The sequence below is a fragment of the Equus quagga genome, chromosome 4, assembly GCF_021613505.1.
Source record: "Equus quagga isolate Etosha38 chromosome 4, UCLA_HA_Equagga_1.0, whole genome shotgun sequence".
In the NCBI taxonomy this organism is placed as follows: domain Eukaryota; kingdom Metazoa; phylum Chordata; class Mammalia; order Perissodactyla; family Equidae; genus Equus; species Equus quagga.
Window position 1 is genome coordinate 91,348,160 of NC_060270.1, and position 18,163 is coordinate 91,366,322.

Genomic DNA, 18,163 nt, shown 5'->3' on the forward strand with positions numbered 1-18,163 from the left:
TTGTTTCCTGTTTCTGAAAGATTACTGTCCTTGATTGCGTATTGTCTAGTGTCTTAAAAACCATTGTTTCATATATTTTGTTTGTGTTTTTTTTGGTTGTTTCAAGCAAGAGGGCAAATCTGACCCCTATTATTCCATCTTGACCAGAAGCCAAAGTCCTCTATGATTTATTCTTAATCAATTTTATTTTTTCATTTTGACATAAGGTTTATTCTCTTTCATCAAAAACATAGAAACAAAATTGAAATTTAATTTTCTTTTAATTTCATTGTTCATCCAATTAAAGTCTTTCCCTTAATCTTCCTGTAGTTCCAATCATAACTGTAAAAGTTCCTTTTATATCTTTAGGGTTTCTCTAAAGCATCAATTAATTCTATACTTGATAAATTTTTGACATTTTTCTCGCATGCCATTTCATTTTTCCCTCCCTTCTTATGTTTCTTCCTTCTTTCCATTCAATAAATGTTTTTTTGTGCTGTAATGTGCCAGATGCTATGCTAAGCACTGAGGACATTGCCATAAAAACGATAGACAAAATCCTTTCTCTTTTGCTTAAATTCTAGTGATGGGAGAAAGGCAGTAAACACAGAAACAAATTATTTTAGTTAGGAATATGTGCTATGAAGAAAATAAACAAGATGGCATTTTGAAGAGACATTTGAGCTCAAATATTAGAAGAGTTTTACAAAAGGGAACAGCAACTGCAAAAACCCAAAGTCCAAAATAAATTTGATATGTTCAAGAAACAGAATAAAGCATGTGACTAGAGAGTCATTTACAAAGAAGACAGTAGTACAAAATGTGGTCGGGGAAGTATTCAAAAATCAAGTCACATAAAGTCTTGAAGGCTGAATCATAGGTTTATGTGTGTTTCCTTTTACTTTTCAAACCTGGCCTCTTAATACCTAAGCCATGTGCTAAGCTCCCTGTGTAACCCCTTGAGCCTCTACAAATGTCTCTCTGGTTTCTTCAGCTTTGGACTTAGGCTTGTTGTATGGTCATGATCTGAGTGTCCTTTTTTTAAAAAAAACATAACTTCAAAACTCTTTTTGCCTTCCTTATAACAGATACTGACAATGCACTTTTATGTGTCTTTGAATACTTTGAAATATGGTTTTCCAAAATCTATAATACCTGTGTAACCACTCCCAATATGTACTTCCTGGGCTATTACAATCTCCAAGATAACATGAACCATTTCTCCAATTATTGCAATTATGCCTACTATTGTTAGTGAGAGTTAAATACAAAGAAGTAGCTTAAGAGACAGTTGTGCACAGGCATCCAAAATTTTTTCAGATTGTCAGCTTTTATTGCAAAGACTTCTAGCAGATTGCTTCTCCCAATCCATTCTTAACACAGCAAAAAAGAGATACCTTCCATTGGCCGAGGGTTTCACCGGTTCAAATCCTGGGCGCAGACATGGCACCACTCGTCAGGCCATGCTGAGGTGGCATCCTATCTAGCACAACCAGAAGGACCTACAAATAGAATATAGTACTATGTACTGGGGGAGTATGGGGAAAAGAAGAAAAAAAAAAGAAGATGATTGTCAACAGATGTTAGCTCAGGTGCCAATCTTTAAAAAAAAAAAAAAAGGTCCAGTAAGGGAAAAAGGACATACAGGTACTGTAAAATCCTCATTATCTGAATTCATGATTCAGTATGACCCAGTTACTCTTGTTTATCTAGTGCTGAACAAATGAAAAAGATTATCATCGTTATCATCTCAAAACATGTATATTTGCTAAATACAGTTTCATTTTTAATTGTTTATGACAAGTCATCTTTTTGTATTTTGTAAGATTAATGAAGACTTTGTAGTATGAAATTTCCTAGTGGCTCGCTGATATTTTATGTGTGCATAATATATTTCAATATATTTACATGAATATAAACATTAATGTTATATAAATATACATAAATATGTGTATGTGTGTATATATATTTATATATATATGAAGTAGCTTGAAACTGCCAGGAATTTTCTTAGAAAAATAGAAAGTATATAGTATTGAGCCATTTGGTAATGCCTAATATAAAACTAAGGTTGAAAATATGAAATAGTATAGGATTTTATCCCTTTATCATTCAGCATTAGTCACATAATACTGTTAAATCACAGCACTTGTATTACAATAACCTGGCATTTTTTTTTCAAAAATGATATTGTCTGTTGAAGTGTTCATGCCTAAAATATAAAAATTATCACTGCAGCTGTCTATGAACTGTTTGTGCTTGAGACATTACAATTATCATTGCAGTCACATATTTGGATTTATTTATTAATTATTTATTACTAGTAAGAAATGGCAGGATAGTCTAAATTTGAAATTTACTTGAGGTTTTCAGGATTATTTTCTTATAAATTTGGTAAATTCCTTTTATTTGTCCCTCTTGATTTTAGTGTAAAAACTTATTAGTTATGTTTTGTAGTTGCCTGCTGTGTTTAACAGATGATTTATATGTTAACATCTGTTTTCTGATTGTAATGTGGATATGTTTCTGACAAAAGTAATGAATCAATACCTAGTAATACTGCTTAGCCATGAGCTAAAATTAATATATGCCCCTAAAAGTTACATAACCTATTTCAGAGACTTTGACTCTGCAGGTCAGTAGAGACTAATTTATTAGCTGATTGGTTAATCTGAATCATCAGTATCCATCTTGAAAACTGTAAAAATAAAATATTAAAATGTATCCCAATTGATGTTTAAGAACAAAAAGCTGCAATAAAGAGTAAAGTCTTCACGTGGTACCTATAGTTAGAACTAAAAAAGCTTTATCTTTTTATTCTACACCTTTGGTTCTGTGTCAGGTTGCCATGGAAATTTTTTCATTAACATTAGATGGATTTGCCCAGAGATAAAATTGCTTGCATCATCTCATCTCTTAATGTTCCTAAAGCCTCCTAAGCCAACTTCAGTGTTTTAACCTCCAAGTCATTCCAGATTCCCAAGAGTTCCTGCCACGCTGAGTATTCTTGAAACGCAAATGTAACGCATTGGTGTGTTCAATGATGGTATCAAGGTCACTGTCATTTTTTCATTCTTGGTCCAAAAACAATTTTTTTGTGCATTTTAAGTCATCAAGGAAATGGATTTGGATTATAAACTAAAGAATTTCAAGTACATTTGCATAATAAAAATGAAACAAAGTCAAATGCTTATATAAAGGTTTATACTTAGTGTTCTAGGCTTTTTCTTATAAAATATTGAAGTCTGTTAATGAACAGAGGAAAACAGTATTTGAGTAATTGGACAGCTCTATGTTATATGTTAAAATTCATGCCTGAGTCAGTACCTGAAAGTAAATATTCAGCTTGTGTAGATTTCCAAAAATAAACATAATTTTGTTCTTCCTAATAGCTTGATGCCACTTAGGTGAAGCTCCCAAGTAGTTTCCAAAAGTTATTGCACAGCTTTTGCAGGAACATACCATGTATTATTTGTTTTTGAGCACCTAGATATATATAGGTGCTCAGTACATGTTTGTTTGAACTAACACGTAATTTTAGTCTCTGAAGATTAAGATACAAAGATTACTTTTACTAAGCCTACCCAAAGATGAAGAGGTTAGAAATTCTGGGTATTTTATGAAAAGAGGAACCCATTTTCATGAATCTATAGATACTAAAATTACTACAACCTATGAATGCTATTTAAATGTTACTTAAATGTTTTCATATTTAGAATATGTTAAACTCACTTTTCTTCACTTCACAGTATGTCTAGGAAATTTTTCCATATCACCATAGAAATGCCTCTTTTAGTTGTTGTATCATGTTCCATAGTATGAATGTTTTATAATTTATTTATCCATTCCCTAATTAATAGACATTTAGATTGTTTTCTGTTTTTCATTCTAATGATCAAAGCTGCTGTGAATATCATTTTACATAATTCTCTGTGCACACATTTGATTGTTTCTCCAGGCATGATGAAGAAGAGGAATTGCTGTTTCAAAGGATGTGCACATCTTAAATTCATATAGATACCGAGACATTACCCTTCTAAAAGTACTAATAGTTTCTCCTTCTACTAATTTATGACACTATTTTCCCATATTCCTGAAAAAACTTGATATCAGCAATCTTTTTTAAATGTTTACACATCTTATAAGTGAAAAGCAATGCTGCTTTTTTTGTTGTTTTTTGTTGTTGTTGTTGTTGTTGAGGAAGATTAGCCCTTATCTAACTACTGCCAATCCTCCTCTTTTTGCTGAGGAAGACTGGCCCTGAGCTAACATCCGTGCCCATCTTCCTCTACTTTATATGTGGGATGCCTACTACAGCATGACTTTTGCCAAGGGGTGCCTTGTCCACACCCAGGATCCGAACCAACGAACCCTGGGCCGCCGAGAAGCGGAACATGCGAACTTAACCTCTGTGCCACTGGGCCAGCCCCTGAAATGCTTGTTTATTGCTTTATTTTGCATTTTCTGGTTACTGCTTAGGTTGAGCATCTTTTCTTATGCTTACTGGCCTTTTGCATTTCCTCTTCTCAGCTTATCCATATTTTTCTGTCCATTTTTCTTTTGGGCTCTTTATCTTTTTCTTATTGATGTTTAGAAGTTCTTTATACACTCCAGATATTAATATTTTGAGTGCTATATATGTGGCAGATATTTTCCCCAGGCTATCAATTGTCTTTTAAGTTTTTGGTGGCCCTTTTGCTGAACAGAAGTTTTAAATTGATATAGTCAAGTTTACCAGTCTTTTTCGTTATGGCATTTGTTTTGTGTATCTCCTTTAGAAGGCCTTCATAAATGGCACAAATAAATATATTCTTTTATATTTTCTTAATGCATTTATATTTTAGTTTGTTTTAGTTTTTGGTTTTCATTTAAATCTTGAATGATCTGAAATGCATGTTTGTAAATTACATGAGTTATGGAAGTAACTAGTTTTTTTCCAAATGGGTATCCAATTGTCCCAACACCATTTATTGAATTGGTCATTGTTTTCGTACTGATTTAAAATGCCACCTCTATCATGAATTTAAATTTGCATTTCTATGAGTTTATTTGTGGCCACTCTCTTCTTTTAGACTACTTGCCTATTCTTGCACCAATAATACAACTTTTTAAACATAGTTTATTATTAGATGTGGCAATTTCACCTTGTTTTTGTATGTTGGTATATATGAGCTAGCTGTCCTCTAACTATTTTTGTCATTGGTTTTAAATTTTTTTCAGTTTGGGTTTTTTGGGTACAAGATCATACTGACTTCAAGTACTGACAGTTTTATCTCTTTATTTCTATTCATTATACCTCATATAATAGTTATTTGTCTTCCTAAATATTCAAGACCTGTTCATTTCCACATAAACACCTGTGAAGGGGCCCATTTCGATCAACTTCTGCAGAAGATTTATTCCTTCTCTACCTGTCTATCCCCTTCCCAAATTCAGTCCTTCTCCATTCATGCAAGATGGAGTTGCATTATTCTTCCCAATTTCTATAGCCTCCACCTTTTTTTTTTATTAAGCTTGAATTATTTCAACCGGTATGTGAGGCTGGGGGAGTTAGAAAAGATGGAGAAGAGATTCAAAAGTAGAATAGCCATTATATTAAGTTTTTCTGATGTGATACAGAATTTTTCTTTCTCCTCTATTTATTTGAGCATTCAATCACTTTTTCCTTATAATTTTCATGATTACTGACCTTGACTTGGCTTTCAACACTGCCTAAATGTGAGTGACTTTTTTTTTTTAAAGATTTTATTTTTTCCTTTTTCTCCCCAAAGCCCCCCAGTGCATAGTTGTATATTCTTTGTTGTGGGTCCTTCTAGTTGTGGCATGTGGGACGCTGCCTCAGCGTGGTTTGATGAGCAGTGCCATGTCTGCGCCCAGGATTCGAACCAACGAAACACTGGGCCGCCTGCAGCGGAGCGCGAGAACTTAATCACCCGGCCACGGGGCCAGCCCCATGAGTGACTTTTTTAAATTTGCAAATACAGGGTTGTTTGGGGATATAATTTTCTTATGATATTCTATATTTATGAGAATTTATCAAATGATACATTGTACGTGATTTCACTTGTTTGGAATCATTGAGATTTCTTTTATGGCCGGTTATTATTATTTATTTACCAAATGTTTATATAATGCTTAATATGGGCCAGGCACTAAGTACTTTACAAATGCTCATCTATTCAACTTTCTAAACACTGTGTGGTAGATACTATTATTATCTTCATTTTGCAGATGAGGAAACTGAGGGACTGAGACATAGCTTGCCCTCAGTCACACAGCAGGTAGTAGAAGTGAGATTTTCATCCCAGCAGCTGGATCCAGTATTCATGCTCTTAACCACTCTACTATTCTAATTTTTCCAATCTCAGGTGTGCTTTTAAAAAATACGTTTTTATAATTCCTATAGATTTATGTAGTTCTCTATGTATTTCCCTTAGACTGAGCATGTTAATTGTGTAGTTCTGATCTTGTATATCTTTATTAATTTCTTGCCTGTTTATCAGTTTCTGAGAAATGTTTGTTGACTGTGGATTGATCAATTTCTCATTGTAATTCTGTCATTTTTTATGTCAGTTATTTTAAGGTATTGCTGGCTATATCTATTTTCAGAGTTCTCATTTCTCACTAAGATTTTTTAATTTAATAATTATATAGTAACTTCTTTATCAATATGTTTTTTGAAAGAATAAGAGAATCAAATGAAATTAGACCTTAGATCCTAAAACCATCTTCATCATCTCAATGTGAAATTCAGACTCTTGGTCACAAATAAGTATTACTTTTGTAACAGCAATAGAGAAGGTCTCTTATCCAACACAATCTGAACCTGTAGTTGGTTCATTAATTGAAGATTTATTAAAGCAGACAATCATAAAAAATACTTAAAATTAAGCATTTTATTTTCATTTATAATGTATAAATGTATATTCAGTCAACAATCTTTTCAGAGCAAAGTCTCTGTAATTATGAGTTTACTTATTACAGCATTGTCTTTACACCAATAGTGTAACATCAAAAAAATTTTTTTTGAACTTTCGAGAAGAACAAGAACTCAGAAACACTTGCAAGATGATCTGAATTCAGAATTATTCAAGATTTTTAGGTTTTCCTTCCCAAATTCTCCTCTTTCCCATCTCATTCAACTTCACTTTTTAAGAGGCTGGTGTTAAAAGCTATGCTTTCAACTTAATTTTCATGGAAACAGTCATTCTGTTTTTAACTTACATTTTATCAATTTATGAAATATTTTATTAAATACCTAAATTAAACCAGCAAGTATTGGCTCAGATAGCTTTGGAAAAGATTCAGCTGACATTGGAAAGCACACAACTCAACTGGTAAGAGCAGAAGTAAACATTCATCTGTTTTCAGAGAGAAATGCTGTTTTGATTAATTCAGTGATTTGTTTAAGTGGAGGTCAGTTAAGAGTTTCCTCTGTAGTTCAAATCAGAATATGTTCTTCAAATAAATAAAGGCAAAGTCACTGAAAAATTATTCTCCATCTGACAGATCTCATTATCAGAAAATAACTACATAGGAGCGAAATTGCATTTATAAATTAAGATACCTGTAGACCAGCAATGCTTATGTTAGAAATGTCGTGGATCTGTGATACTAAAGCTGTTTTTAGCCCATGTGCATAGAGATTTACCCTATACTAGGGAGATTGACATGTTTTTTAAAGCTGTATTCATAACACTCCCTAACAAAAGTTCTCCACTTTAATCTGATCAGGGTCTTCCCTGTCCCATAGGTGTCTCTTCTCAGTAAATATATGTAAAATGAGTTGAAAAAGTTGAAATCACCTTTATAAAGTCTATCTTGCTTTTCTAGCTTATATAGAAGTGATAGAATTGAAAGGACCAGAAGAACATCCAGCTTAGATGAATTTCTTCAGAGTTTTCCAAATGTTGGACACAAATCTAATGTTTAAAAATATATTAAGTATTTTAACACTGTGCTAAAAATAACATGGACACTCAAATGTGTTATACCAAATTGTAACACACGAACACATCATGAAACAAAAATAAACTGTGCTGCTAGTCTGTATTTTTATGGACTGCTGACTAAAGCTTTGCTACCAATTTTCATGTAGATATTTGAACTTCCTATGGGTAGGCATATTTATTTTTAAGTTTTTAGCTGGGCTTTTAAAAAACTTGAGTCCATTATTATATACCCAAATCAAATTATGCAAGCAAGAGCACTGCTACAGCATGTGTATGCTCCATTGAATAAATACGAACAGGACATAGGGGCATCTTCCTGCCACGTATCCTTATCACTCCTTAACAGTTTTGCAATGACAAATTAATGTGATAATGTTGTATTAAAGAAAGTTTCCTGGCTTAACTTAAGTTTTGCCCATATTTTGTATTCATGATCAGAAACATGAGTAGTGATTAGATACCATCATTTAATTTTGGAAACAAAATTTTCTTTACTCCTTCTTTAAGCTTCTACACCATTTTAATTGCAGAGATTTTAATATTGCCAAAGACAAATTAGGTGTTAAAAAAAAGTTTCGGGGCCAACCCCATGGCCAAGTGGTTAAGTTCACGCACTCAGCTGCAGCGGCCCAGGGTTTCACTGGTTCGGATCCTGGGCGCATACATGGCACCACTCATCAGGCCACGTTGAGGCAGTGTCCCACATGGCACAACTAGAAGGACCCACAACTAAAATATACAACTACATACTGGGGAAATTGGAGAAAAAAAGCAGAAGAAAAAAAACGTTTCCATTTGCAGTTGGTTTTCTGTGGCAGTCAGAATTGTCCCGATATTATAAAGCCAAAACAAAATACAGAAGTGAATTTGTTGATGAAAATGATTTAGAATTGGAACTGTCACCCATATCCCTTGATTTCATACTTTTTATTAATCAAAATAGCCCATTATTCTATTGATGGATTTTATAAGTAATATTATAACTTGGTCTTAGAAAATGAATTATTACTAACAAATCTCTTTTTCTGTTTTATATAATGGAGGTTCCATTTAGAGTTTATTAGACAGAGGAGATCTACATCTGAAATAATTTAAAAACCACTGATCTGGTCCAATCCATTAACTTTACAAATTAAAAAACTAAAGCTAAGGTTAAGTGTCTTGCTCAAAGTTATACAGCTAGAAAATTGCAGATGCCAGACTTCATAACCCTTAGTTCACTGTTTTTTCTGTTATTTGTTACATCATCTCCTATAGTACATTTAGTTTGTGCCATGCCCTTTAGCATTTAATTCCGTGGTTTATATACATGCATTCATTTATTCAACAATTAATTTTTTGTGTACCAGGATCTCTTCTAGACGCTGGAGACATTCCTCGTATCTAGAAATTGTGCTGAAAATAAAATAAGAAAAGTAGTTTCTATTCAGCCTCCATTCAATTTTGGTTGAATACATACCTGCAGTTAGCCACTTTGTGTATCTCTGGGTGATATTAACATATTATAACAAGAACTTTTCTATTTATGATTATATTTTAGGCGAGTAAAACAAGTTCTTTAAAATTTTGAAAGATGAGAAAAATAAATAATTCAATTCAAAGCACACTATTTGCATACCATCTACCTGGTAATGTGTTTGGTGACTACACACACAAAAATATATGAAACAAGGAATGAGTATACATGAAACAGAGTGTGCTGTGTGCTGTTACATATGTGTAAGCAGCACTGTAGAATGAGAGGGGAATGAACAAGTAACTGTAAGCCAGAGGCTGGAGGGGTCTTCATGGAGGAGTTGACCCTGGAGTTTAGCTAAAGAAAGTTTAATGCAGCAGGATGCTAGGGTATCTTGGGAGGAGTGAAGAGTAAGTGTTTTTAGCCATCATTAGATGATTGAAGAATGAAAGTAATGAAATATGAGGACTTCTTATTTTGTACCTTAGGTATTCCTTATGCTTCTACTTATTTCTGTTCCTCAGTGTTAAGTTCTTTGAGAACCCAGATGGTATTTTGCACTTCCCTATCTTAGGTGACTAGCAAAGTGTTGAGCATGGCAAGAGCTCAGTATATGTGTACTGATTAATTGTGCTCATCATTCACTCAACAAATATTTTTGGCTCCAGCATGTATAGGGTTCTGTACTTTGTGATGTGAGAAATAAAGAAGTTGTGATACAAAGCAGCCTTCAAGGAGCTATGGAACCCAAAGCAAAAAATAGCAGAGATTTTTGTCTGTTATGATGACTAATGTATCCATGTGCTCATGGTGCTTATATTCTTGTTAGAGGAGAAAGATAATAATAGAGTAAATAGTAAAATACATAGTATGTTAACTAGTGATAAATACTAAAGAGAAAAAAATAAAGTAGGAAAGGGGGATATAAATTATCAGAGAGGAAAAGAGAAGGTAAAGTTACTTAATTTCTCTTACCTTGGTTTCCTCAGTTCTAGAAAAGGAAAAATAATAGTACGTACTTATACAGTTGTGACAAGGATTAAATGAGTTAATATATGTATGCATAAAGTGCTCAGCACAGCTCCCAGAAGATGGTAAGATAAATGTCAGCTAATATTATTTATACAATTGGGTAAAATAACTTTAGCACAATAGTCATCTTATTTCCATCACTTATGGACTTCTTTTATTAAAGGATATTCTTCCAAACAGTTTTGAACTACTTTATCTAAAGGCTAAGACCCCCTCTTCCACATCTTGCTCCTTTTAGCTTCAGCTTCCAGTGCACTCTCATCTAATATTACTTTCTTATTGAAGTGAATCATCGTTCTTTGATAGTATTTCTTCTAGAAAACAATATTTGCTTATCTGGCTGTCAGGTCATCATTTTCTCTTTCAGGCATCAGGCAGGCTTCCAGATCTTCCTGTGGAAAATATTCAGTAATACATCATCACTTATCACATCTCAAGGTTAAAAGGTCTGACAAAATGAGACCTTTATGCTTGCTTACCAGCTAAAAATGAGTACAATATTGGAATTGCTATTATCAGACAGAAGTGTAAAATCTTCGAGATTAATCTTTTGGAGCTAAGATAATTTGCACGGACTGGGTGAAGTTTCAGGTCTCCTGCTAACCTTTCTTCGCCTGTTTAACCTCTGTGCATCTGCAGATGTATCCTTCCTCTTCATTTCTCTGATTCCTGAAAACTGAACCAGCTCTTTCTTTGTGCTCATTTAGCACTCCATACTTAGCCCTATCATAGCTGGTATCATTCAATGTTATAATTACGTGTTTACCTGACTGCCCAACTCCCTACCCTCCACCTCCCAGGCAATAAGCTCCTTGAAATAGGGACTACGTTCTCTTTATGTTTGGGTCCCTAGTATCCATCACAGTACCTCACATGTAGTTGATGCCAAATAAATACTTAAAACATTAAATCTAATGCCTGGAGTACCTTTAGTATATCAAGATTATAAAATATAGTTATTTAACCTTGGTCCCACATCCCTTAGTTTCTCCTATGTCTCTCCTGGCTGCTTTCTGAGAAACAGCAATATTCAAGAATGCTGCTACATCCCATCCTGCACATTCCTCTGTTCTGCTTTTGCCCAAAAACAAGAAGAAAAAAAATTAGGCTGGCTTCAGGAAAGACCTCAGAGGAGGAGGAGCACCCTGTGGAGTAACTGTGGTCCAAGATGTAGTTCTTAGCTCTTCCAATTAAAAAGTGAATTCTGCCATTGCTTTCAAGGGTGATGGGCCTCTAGGGTCTGACACAGACCATCCATATTTACAAGAAATTCATTTATAAGCCAAGTGACTTATTTGTTGTATGTTTTCTTTGACTGAAATACTTGTACCTGGGATCCAGGTCACTTACTTAATGATATCAGAGCATCTATGAAATCCACCAAACAATCAGAAGGTCATCCAATGACCATGGAAACAGAACAAAATGAGTTAGACTGTCCCTAGGATTATTTTACCCAGTCTGAGGAAGAGCCTTGTTAGTGTCTCCCAGATGAGTAGGAGAAAATACAGTAAGATCTCAAGTACACATTTGAAAGCTCTTATAAAATTTTTTTCCTTATTTACTAAAAGAAAATTTTTTAAATTAAGGGAAAAAATCAGTGGCATTTTATAAATCAAATAATGGTAATGTACAATTTGGTTCCATAATTCTTTGATCCCAAGATGAGTTCCTGAGATAATGGTAATCTGGTATTGCTGGTGATGGTGCTAAGAAAGAAGGAAAGAGAGGATTGAAGTTGAATGAGAGGTCTCTGTACCTTCTACTTCCGCTAACTCAAGAATCACCACAGTCTTGGTCAACTCAAGTTCATAAAGAAAGTTAACTGTGTTCTTGTGGTTTTAGCTGGCTTTCTGGTGATCCTACACATACTAATAATACATGATGATCCACTGAGAGTTCATCCTCCACCCTTGTGAAAAAACTATTAAGTGTAGGTTAAATGGTCATTAAAAAAAAGTAAGTTGTACCTCTTGTCAAGGGCTACAGTGAGTCCTTCAAGCCTTATCTCAAGGTCCTTTCTATTCCAGAGGTTGGAAACCCAAGTGCCTACAGAGGCCAGGCTGGTGGGAATGAAGCAGGAAGCCACTGCAGTGAACTGGAGAGCCAAGTCCTATCTGAAGGAGCAGCCATTGCTCCGTTCCAGATAATTGTTGCAAGGCAGGAATGTTGACCTAGTGTTACCACATTGTCCAGTTTCTCAGGTAAAGCAGGAAATGCAAATTTTCATGTGAAATCTTTTGGTTTAAATATTGTCAACTAATTCACTGTTGTTTTTATTCTTAAGCTGTGTACAAGCCAAACACTTCCACAAGTGGGATTTGGCCGAATCCTCCTGTTTGTAACGTGGTCTCATATGTTGCTTACCTTTTTGTTAAATTAGAGACTTTATTTTCTACAGGTTTTGCTTTTCTTCAGCATGTTCTCTAAAATACTCCAGGCCTGGTTTTGTGTTATTGAAACTCTCTTACTCTCAGGCCTGAGTACGTTGTGCATAAGTTTTCTTTGGCTGCTGCATTTTCCCTGCCACCCTCAGCATTTCAGTGAACAGTCAAATGTAAACGGAGTCTCCTTGAGACACTTTTCATATGACATCACTAAACATCTACAGGTATTATTTTGTTCCTGATATATGAGCTGCACAAAAACAGTAAAAGATCATTTATTTCATGGGGCTTAGACATTGTATGCTTTGGGCTCCCCTTTCTAGAATCCACACAGAGACCATCTTCCTCCACTTGCTTCTTGACAAACTTTATCAGACAATTTATTAGACAATAGTTGTCTTTTGTATTTAATTATGTTTGCTGGAGATATTGATTGGACTTGAATGTTTCTAGATATTTATACATATTGAGAGACAATGTTTTTGGGTGGGTTTCTTCACTGGCTGAGGAGTCTTCCTGTTTTCACTTTAAGAGTAACCTGATTTTCAAGGTTATTGGGGGGTACATTACCTCTATGCAGAACTAATTACTCCACGTAGAAACTTGGCTTCCACTGCCAGGTGAATTGAAGAGTGCGAAACATTTTTATAGTAAAAGTAGGTAAATAATAGTTGTTTCAGTATACTGTACAACCTAAAAAGGGCATTAATTCACAACTGTGTCAGTTTTAGTACAGTTTAAGGAGAAAACAATATTGGTGTACATCATTTTTCAACAATGATTTGATCTATGTGTATTGAGATACACCTTGAATAGCCAGAACACCAGTAATGCGTAGATAAGATGCAAAAATTATTCTTAAACTTGCGTAGTGCACTCTTAAATAGATTATATCAGTGTAGACAAGTATTTTGTTTTTTCTTTGAGAAAGATTAGCCCTGAGCTAACTGCTGCCAATGCTCCTCTTTTTGCTGAGGAAGACTGGCCTGAGCTAACATCCGTGCCCATCTTCCTCTGCTTTTTATGTGGGACACCTGCCACAGCATGGCTTAACAAGCCGTGCATAGGTCCGCACCCGGGATCCAAACCAGGGAACCCTAGGCTGCCGAAGTGGAGCATGCAAATTTAACCACAGCGCCACCGGGCCAGCCCCAGACAAGTATTTTTTATAAATATTTCCTGTTAGAAACTTTACTATACTATGTCAAAGCAAAAATAGCAAATTATGCTGGTGGCTAATATACAGAAATAAGTCATAAATAATTTTTCCCTCAGAATTCTAGTGACTTTATCAATTAGTTCACATATGTTCTGGTATGACCTATTACTACATTTTAAAAGAGTTCTCTAAATTTTTTTTAGGGATATGTATTTGGTAGCTGGTGATTATTCACTTTTTCTCTTTTAAGATAAAATGCATAGTAAGCTCCTCTTACATATGCATACAGACCCTCACTTTTCACTTCCATATATATTTTTAAAGGCACGAAGGGAAGCTTTAACTTGAGGTTAATTGTCTCAATTGCTTTTTCTCTGCAGTCACATAAATGGCAAGGGCAAAGACAAAGTCAGTTAGATTTAGTAATATATGTGAATTACTGGATATTATAAGGGAGAACTACAAGAGGAACCAAAGTTATACTTGGAAAGCTAAATATGGTTGGGGAAACCAGGGAAGGCTTCTTTGAGGAAGTGACATTTAAACTGAGATAAATAGGAGTTGGTTTAGTGAAGAACAAGAGGGTCAAGATGAGAGATGGTATTCCAGGCAGAAAAATAAGAGTAACACCCTGAGGCATTTTAGAACCAATCAAAGGGATAGCCTTAATTTTTCCTTCTAGTATTTAGATCATCAAGGTTAATGTGGTATTCTTTCTCCCTCTGTATCTTTTTCTCTACTTAGCTAAAACTGAAAGAGAAATAATAGGATAATACTAGGCACAAAGCCTGTGACTGTTTCCAATAAAAAAGCTTCCCTAATGCTTTTAAGGATCAGGGAAACATTAGTTAGCTGTTGTATAAATATAACATATAATTTTTTGGAAATAATGTTTTTTTCCTGATTACAGAACCAATACATTTTTATTACAGAAAATTTCAAAAAAACAGAAATCAATGAAGAAAATAAAAATCACTTGTGTTCCCACTACCTAGAGAAAACCACTGGGAGAATAGTGCTATTCTGTTCCTGTCTCTGCATATGTATAAGCATCTTTGCAAATGAAGATTTATAATTACACATGCAACTTTGTAGTATGGTTTTTTACCTGACCATATCATGGACCTTTCCCAGGGCTATTAAATTTTCTATAACATTTTAATAGCTATGTATATATAATAACAACTTGGATATTTATTGTGTGCTAAGTACTGGTTTAAGACTTTTAACTTATTAGATCCCCAGAACAATTCTATAAGGCTATAATCTCCATTTTATAAGGAAAGAAAATTTAAAATTTGCCCAAGGTCACAAGCTAATAAAGGGTAGAGCTACATAGCTTCTCAATACTATAATTGATTTAAATAAAACCATATTTTAGAGTATAGTATAGTTTTTAGCTGTTTGAAGTAATGTTCATGATTCTATGGATTAGCAGTCTAGGCTCGACTCAGCTGGGCCAGCTCATCCGTGTTCCACATGGTGTTGGCTGGGCTCACTTACATGACTGGGGCCTCAGCTCGACTGGCTGGACCAGCTGGACTTCTCTCTCTCTACATGGTCTTGCATCCTCAAGGGGGATAGCTCAGGTTGTTCATATGACAGCGGCATTCCGAGAAGCAAGAGTGGGAGATGCAAGGCCTCTTGAGATTTAGGCTCAGAACTTGAACGGTAGCATATCCATCACATTCTGTTGCTCAAAGAAAATCAGAAGGCCAGCCCAGATTCAGTGTGGAATAATAAATTCCACCTCCTGATGGAAGGAGCTACAAAATATTTGTGGCCAATGTCAGCCTAGTATACTCAGCATTTAGTTCTCTGAAGGCTTCTCTGTGTGACTACAATGGGTAACTTGCTGAACGTTTGTAGCAAGGAATGACCTGATATAAATAATACTCCTGACCATAGATGGGCGTAGGCCAGGATGCTTGTTACCTAGACTCTGAAGACTGGCCTCACTCTCAGGAGCCCATCCTTTTACCTTCAGAGTTTGTGAAAAATGTGGTCTTCCTATGTGAATGTGATCCCTCATGCACGGGTTGTGAACTTTTACATTCTTCTGCACTGAAAGGGCAAGGACTTCAGGAACTAGAGAGTTTCATTGATTAGGGCAGGAAAGTTGTGCTTAAGATATCCTGATACAACTGTGTAAAACAACTGCAAATGTACTGGGGATACTTGGGCTGAGTAAGTAGAGCCTAACAGAGGCACTAGATCTCTTAGAAAAGATGTATCTGAGAGGTGTGTTTTAGAAGAGATGGCTGCACAATGAAGATAAGAACCAAATGGAAATAATAACCAGAGTGAAAATAGGGTTCATCTATTGGAAGGTGTTTAAAAAATGAAAAAAGATATAACTGCAAGATAAGTGTGCTCCTAAATAAAAGTGTAGCTTGAATAAATAGGTGAAAGGTGAAACAGATGGGAAGTTTGGATGAGGAGACTGGCTAAGTGCTGTGAAGGAGCTGTTTGAATAATTGACGTGAGGGTGAAAGATAATTGAAAAGGGCAAATGTCATTTAGGGTTACTCTAACAAGCATAATTTAACTAATAATGATGGAAAGATTATGAGTACATCCTTTTATTATCCAATCAAAGGATAATTATGCTGTAGTCATTCAGACATTACTCTCCACAATGCTAATGCTATTTTTTACATCCAATCATATCTGTTGTTGGAACGTAAGTATAGAGGTAGGTTTTATGTGAGACTTGTTCTCAACTGGAGAACATGAGGCGTTCACTCTTGCAAGTGTAGGAATGGAGTGGACTTCTTATTTAACTTTAAATATTTCATGAACTTTATAAGCATAGTATAAAAAGTATAAATGATGATTAAGACTTATATAACACATTAAATATTGGTGTTTTACCTAATTTACATAGTCTCACTTTGATAAATCTATAGTTCACTGGGTATTTATTCTGTCCTGCTGTATGTCCAAGTAACAGCACAAGATCAGTGTGTGATGTCATTATAAACATTTGAATAGAATTTACTTATCAGATCACATGGCTCAAAAATCAATTCATTATTTTTACCATTAGTCAAATTTGTGTGTCATTATTCAGAGGAATTCATGATGTTTGATATTATTCAGAAAGATTTATAAAGAAGAGCTACTTACTTATTTTCATGATGTCGTATTCTCTGATATTTAATTTTGATGATGTTTAGGGTATAACTTTTAAAATATACATTTAACACTGCATAAAGTAGTGAGTTTATTCTTAGATTGACAAGAATGTCAGTAAAGCAGATTAAAGAAAAAGGTCTATTGCACTAATTAACATCCTGTTGAAATATGTTTAATTTTTATATTATTGCATTCATTTATTATAATGGTTCCTTTATTAATCCAATTAAAGTGTGTATATAAACCACTTAATAAATAAAACTGATGAACTTACAAATAAAGCATAAATTTAGCATATTAATTTTCTTAGAATCTCTATCATACTTTTTCTACACAGAAATTATCACCCAGAGATTGTGAGATCATTAGGGACAAATCTAGAGTAAAAAATCCTTCCTTTGTGTATTTTGCCAACATGCACACTCCTTGGCTTCTCTTGGCCTCTTTTAAAAACTTCTCTTTCATTTTAGACATGTGTTGCTGAAACTTGATAAGCCTACATGGTAAAAATCAGAATATAAAATTATACTGACTAATTAGAATATGCATAGTCTTCAGGAAGTATTTAAGCACCCACTGTAGGCCAGGTACTATACTGGGAACTGAGAATATAGGAGGGCCTAGAGAGACAAGGTCCCTCCTCTGAGGGAGCTTACATTCCTATGGGGAGAGAGTGTCAATAAACAAACAAATAAGAAAAAAAATTGGATAATAAGAGGTATCAGTAAATTTAACAAAGTGTGAGAGAGTACCTAGGGTTTACAGTATAGTCTCTTGAGGAGATGACATCTAATGTGAATTCTATATGGTTGGAAGAAACCAATGTAAAGAAGTAAGTCAGGTCATAAAATTCAATTCACCAAAAGCCAATTCTCATAGACCAATTTGCACATTGAAAGGAAGAAAGAAAATGAAAACATTGGTAGAATTATGGCATATATCCTCCTCAGAACACCCATATACCCCACTTTTTGAATTTCATTATTGCTATCAGAACTGTTTGTGAAATAAATTCAAATTTTATCATAAATATAAGATCTGTCCTTGATTCTGAGTATTA

General features: G+C 34.5%; 1 protein-coding gene across 5 annotated transcripts in view; it reads left to right on the forward strand.

The window, feature by feature from the left end:
* The window catches only part of MBD5 (methyl-CpG binding domain protein 5), a 196,611-nt gene that overhangs the window by 112,872 nt on the left and 65,576 nt on the right, over positions 1-18,163 (forward strand). For 3 of the 5 annotated variants that reach the window (XM_046658752.1, XM_046658748.1, XM_046658755.1), the window contains exon 3: positions 12,450-12,623. The exons of 1 other annotated variant lie outside the window; for it this stretch is intronic. The gene's annotated coding sequence lies outside the window, so the exon portion shown is untranslated. Of the gene's footprint in view, positions 1-5,676; positions 5,698-12,449; positions 12,624-18,163 lie in introns of those variants that run through there. One more of the 5 variants, XM_046658753.1, reaches the window with a different exon arrangement.